The sequence below is a fragment of the Odocoileus virginianus genome, chromosome 4 (assembly GCF_023699985.2).
Source record: "Odocoileus virginianus isolate 20LAN1187 ecotype Illinois chromosome 4, Ovbor_1.2, whole genome shotgun sequence".
Classification (NCBI taxonomy): Eukaryota; Metazoa; Chordata; class Mammalia; order Artiodactyla; family Cervidae; genus Odocoileus; species Odocoileus virginianus.
Window position 1 is genome coordinate 66,573,446 of NC_069677.1, and position 5,760 is coordinate 66,579,205.

A 5,760-nucleotide genomic window follows, 5' to 3' on the forward strand; every position below is an offset into this window, starting at 1 on the left:
AAAAATATGGAACGCTTCACGAATTTGCGTGTCATCCTTGCGCAGGGGCCATGCTAATCTTCTCTGTATTGTTCCAATTTTTAGTATATGTGCTGCCCTAGCGAGCACTCCCTTGTATATAATTTAGAATTTACCTTTGCTTTGTGATCTTATCTGAAATATATTTTAAAACAGATAAGTCAGTTTATATTTATTAAATGAAAATTATTAATATTTGACCTTAGTATGACATATTATTTTATGTCCATTTCTTTTATATGGTTTATCAACAAGTTGTTACAAAATGAATTTTATTTGTTTGCAAAGAACACTTTGGGGGTGGAGGGATAAATTGGGAAATTGAGGTTCACATATGTACACTGCTATAATGAAATAGATAGCTAATAAGAACCTACTGTTTAGCACAGGGAACTCTACGCAACATCCTGTAATGACCTATATGGGAAAAGAATATAAAAGAGAGTGGATATATTTTTGTCTTATGTTGCAGAACACATCCTGTGATGTGTTTGTGCCCCATGAACATTGGATTATACAAATGATATGTAATGGACTCAACATAGTCACCTGCCAGTACAAGAGCTAAATAAATGCTCACTATTTTTTAAGAAGTACATCAACATAAAACATTAAAATGCCTGTCAATAATATCTAGTCCACTGGGTGCTTTATTCAATGCATTGTGCTCAAATGAAAGAAACTGAGTATTTGTTTTACTATGGCATCTTAGGGCTCCCCTGGTAGCGCAGTGGTAAAGAACCTGCCTTCTATGCATGAGGTACAGGAGATGTGGGTTTGAACCCTGGGTTGGGAAGATCCCCTGGAAGAAATGGCAACCCACTCCAGTATTCTTTTTATTTTATTTTTTAAATTTTATTTATTTATTTTTTTATTGTAGTGGTTTTTGCTGTACATTGACATGAATCAGCCATAGATTTACATGTGTTCCCCATCCCGATCCCCCCTCCCCAGTATTCTTGCCTGGGGAATCCCATGGACAGAGGAGCCTGGCAGGCTACAATGCATGGGATTGAAAAAGAGTTTGATATGACTGAGCTACTGAGTACATGTATGTGTATAACTGATTCACTTTGTTTTACACCTGAAACCAATACAACATTGTGAATTAACTATATGCTGATAAAACTTTTAAAAATAAATAAAAATTTAAATATAAAGTAAAAAAAGAACAGTTGCAATTCTGACATTCAGCAGGACTTGTATTTTTGTTCTTAACTTTACCTTTATAAGTGTAACTTTATATAATATTGTAAACTAAAATGGACTGGAATGGGTGAATTTAACTCAGATGACCATTATATCTACTACTGTGGGCAACAATACCTTAGAAGAAATGGACTAGCCATCATAGTCAACAAAAGAGTCTGAAATGCAGTACTTGGGTGAAATCTCAAAAACAACAGAATGATCTCTGTTCGTTTCCAAGGCAAACCATTCAATATCACGGTAATCTAAGTCTATGCCCCGACCAATAAGGCTGAAGAAGCTGAAGTTGAACAGTTCTATGAAGACCTACAAGACCTTCTAGAATTAAAACCCCCAAAAGATGTCCTTTTCATTATAGGGGACTGGAATGCAAAAGTAGGGCGTCAAGAAACACCTGGAGTAACAGGCAAATTTGGCCTTGGAGTACGGAATGAAGCAGGGCAAAGGCTAATAGAGTTTTGTCAAGAGAATGCACTGGTCATAGCAAATACCCTCTTCCAGCAACACAAGAGAAGATTATACACATGGACATCACCAGATGGTCAGCACCGAAATCAGACTGATTATATTCTTTGCAGCCAAAGATGGAGAAGTTCTATACAGTCAGCAAAAACAAGACCGGGACCTGACTGTGGCACAGACCATGAACTTCTTATTGCTAAATTCAGACTGAAATTGAAGAAAGTAGGGAAAACCACTAGACCATTTAGGTAGGATCTAAATCAAATCCCTTACGATTATACAATGGAAGTGACAAATAGATTTAAAGGATTAGATCTGATAGACAGAGTGCCTGAAGAACTATGGATGGAGGTTCGTGACATTGTACAGGAGACAGGGAGCAAGACCATCCTTAAGAAAAAGAAATGCAAAAAAGCAAAATGACTGTCTGAGGAGGCCTTACAAACAGCCATGAAAAGAGAAGCCAAAAGCAAAGGAGAAAAGGAAAGATATACCCATTTGAATGCAGAGTTCCAAAGAACAGCAAGGAGAGATAAGAAAGCCTTCTTCAGTGATCAGTGTAAAGAAATAGAGGAGAACAATAGACTGGGAAAGACTAGAGATCTTTCAAGAAAATTAGAGATACCAAGGGAACATTTCATGCAAAGATAGGAACAATAAAGGACAGAAATAGTACGGACCTAATAGAAGCAGAAAATATTAAGAAGAGGTGGCAAGAATATACAGAAGAACTGTACAAAAAAGATCTTCATGACCCAGATAACCATGATGGTGTGATCGCTCACTTAGAGCCAGACATCCTGGAATGTGAAGTCAAGTGGGCCTTAGGAAGCATCACTACGAAAAAAGCTAGTGGAAGTGATGGAATTCCACTTGAGCTATTTAAAAGACTAAAAGATGATGCTGTTAAAGTGCTACACTCAATATGCCAGCAAATTTGGAAAACTCAGCAGTGGCCACAGGACTGGAAAAGGTCAGTTTTCATTCCAATCCCAAAGAAAGGCAATGCCAAAGAATGTTCAAACTACTGCACAATTGCACTCATCTTATACACTAGTAAAGTAATGCTCAAAACCTCCAAGCCAGGCTTCAACAATTCGTGAACTGTGAACTACCAGATGTTCAAGCTGGATTTAGAAAAGGCAGAGGAACCAAAGATCAAATTGCCAACATCTGTTGTATCATCAAAAAGCAAGAGAGTTCCAGAAAAATATCTATTTCTGCTTTATTGACTATGCCAAAGCCTTTGACTGTCAATAAACTGTGGAAAATTCTGAAAGAGATGGGAATACCAGACCACCTGACCTGCCTCTTGAGAAATTTGTATGCAGGTCAGGAAGTAACAGTTAGAACTGGACATGGAACAACAGACTGGTTCCAAGTAGGAAAAGGAGAATGTCAAGTCTGTATGTTTTCACCGTGCTTATTTAACTTATATGCAGAGTACATCATGACAAATGCTGGGCTGGAAGAAGCACAAACTGGAATCAAGATTGCTGGGAGAAATACCAACAACCTCAGATATGCAGATAATACCACCCTTATGGCAGAAAGTGAAGAACTATAGAGCCTCTTGATGAAAGTGAAAGAGGAGAGTGAGAAAGCTGGCTTTAAGCTCAACATTCAGAAAACAAAGATCATGGTTCTGGTCCCATCAATTTATGGCAAATGGATGGAGAAACAGTGGAAACAGTGACAGACTTTATTTTCTTGGGCTCCAAAATCACTGCAGATGGTGACTGCAGCCATGAAATAAAAAGACGTTTACTCCTTGGAAGCAAAGTTATGACCAACCTAGACAGCATGTTAAAAAGCAGAGACATTACTTTTGTGACAAAAGTCCATCTAGTCAAGGCTATGGGTTTTCCAGTAGTCATGTATATGTGTGAGAGTTGGAGTATAAAGAAAGCTGAGTGCTGAAGAACTGATGCTTTTGAATTGTGGTGTTGGAGAAGACTCTTAAGAGTCCCTTGGACTGCAAGGAGATCCAACCAGTCCATCCTAAAGGAAATCAGTCCTGAATATTCATTGGAAGGACTGATGTTGAAGCTGAAACTCCACTAACTTTGGCCACATGGTGCGAAGAGCAGACTCATTTGAAAAGACCCTGATGCTGGGAAAGATTGAAGACAGAAGGAGAAGGGGATGACAGAGGATGAGATGGTTTGATGCCATCACTGACTCAGTGGGCTTGAGTTTGAGTAGGCTCCGGGAGTTGGAGATGGACAGGGAGGCCTGGTGTGCTGCAGTCCATGGGGTCACAAAGAGTTGACCCCGGCTGAGCTACTGAACAGCGGCAGCAGCAGAGCTACTGAACTGTAGTGATAATATTGTGAGTGCTCTTTTTTCTAGACACAATTGCTTAGTTCTTTTGTATGAATAATGATAAAATTAACATGCTTCATATTTCTTACCCTCTCTTCCATCACCCACTCTTAGTGTTTACCATTGTGTCTTATAAAGTTGTTTACACATACGCCTTAACTTGGTTTGTCAGCTTTGAACTATATTCTTTGGTTCCCCTATTACAAACGTAACAAGCTGCAAACTTACCCTGCTTCTCGTTTTCTCTACCCCTTCTCCTTTCCATTTTTTTTTATTACTTGTGTCATTTATATATTGTAAAGGTATATAACATTTAAACTCTGTCACCTCAACCTCCACCTTTGTTTAATAATTAATTTTAAAAAATTTGTTTATTTATGGCTGTAGTAGGTTTTTGTTGCTTTGTGCCGGTTTTCTCTGGTTACGGTGAGTGGGGGCTAGTCTTTGCTGTGGTGTGTGGGCTTCTCCTTGCAGAGGTCTCTTGCTGTGGAACATGGGCTTTAGGCCCACAGACTTCAGTAGCCGCAGCACACAGGATCTGCACTTGTGGCTTGAAGGCTCCTGAGCACCGACTCAGTAGTTGTGGTGCATGGCCTTAGTTGTTTCACAGCATGTGGAATCTTCCTGGACCAGGGTTCAAACCTGTGTCCCCTGCATTGGCAGGCAGATTCTTATCCACCGCACCACCAGGGAAGTCCACTATTGTTTTTGTTTTTTAATGTTTTGGTATTTTGGCTATGAGTCGTGTGGGATCTTAGCTCCATGACCAGGGTTTGAACTCGCATCCCCTGCATTGGAAGACGAAGTCTTAACCACTAAACTGCCAAGGAAGTCCTAATTAATCAATTTTTAATTGTTATTAAGCTATAATTGACATATAGCATTATGTTAGTTTCAGGTATACAACATAATGACTCATTATTTGTATATATTGCAAAATGATCACCACATTCAGTCTAGTTAGCATTTGATGTTTAATCTTAATTTTGTGGTCGTGGTCCATAGTACATAGCACTCTTAACTTGCCTTTTTGTTGTTGTTTGTTTCCTCAATAATCAGCTGGTTGGCTGAATGTTGATCTCTTGTGCATTCCTGAAGAAAGGTGAATGGGACAACATTACATAAATTTGAAAATTTCAAAGCTGTTACCTTTGTTTGGCTTTGGAAGGACATTCTTTGCTGGGTATAAAATCCTTGGCACACAGGTCTCTTTTTTGACAATCTAGTAAATGTTAAGTACATTATCTTCTTGTTTTGAATGTTGAAGAAATCTGAGACAGGTTTGAATTTCCCCCTGTTTAATGGGCTTGTCTCTTTGCTTGAACCCCCAGAAGAGTCTTTCTTTTTTTCCTGTCCTTTATCCCCCGCTCTCTCACTGTTCCCTTCTGCCCTCCCGTCTCTCTCTCTCCCTCTTTCTCTTTCACCCTCCGACCCTGTGGGGTGTGTCTCATGGCTGATGGCTCCCCTTTAATTTTCCCTGGTCCGTGGTGTACTCTTCTTCTTTTTAAAAAATATTTATTTATTTATTTGGCTAGACAAAATCTTAAATGTGGCATGCAGGATCTTCCATCTTCTTTACAATGTGTGAGATCTTTAGTTGTGGCATGTAGGATCCAGTTCCCTGATCAAGGAGTGAACCCAGGCCTTCTGCGTTGGGAGCATAGAGTTTTTAGCCACTGGACCACCAGGGAAGTCCATCCCCTTCTAACAGGTAATTTCAGGTCTTCTTTTTTTTTTTTCCATTTA

At 39.3% G+C, this 5,760-nt stretch overlaps 1 non-coding gene across 1 annotated transcript; it reads right to left on the reverse strand.

Annotated features, from left to right (window-relative positions):
- On the reverse strand, window positions 1–108 carry LOC139034975 (U6 spliceosomal RNA). The gene has a single exon (XR_011487536.1). It is a non-coding gene; the product is annotated as a U6 spliceosomal RNA (small nuclear RNA).
- Between the last annotated feature and the right edge of the window lie 5,652 nt (window positions 109–5,760).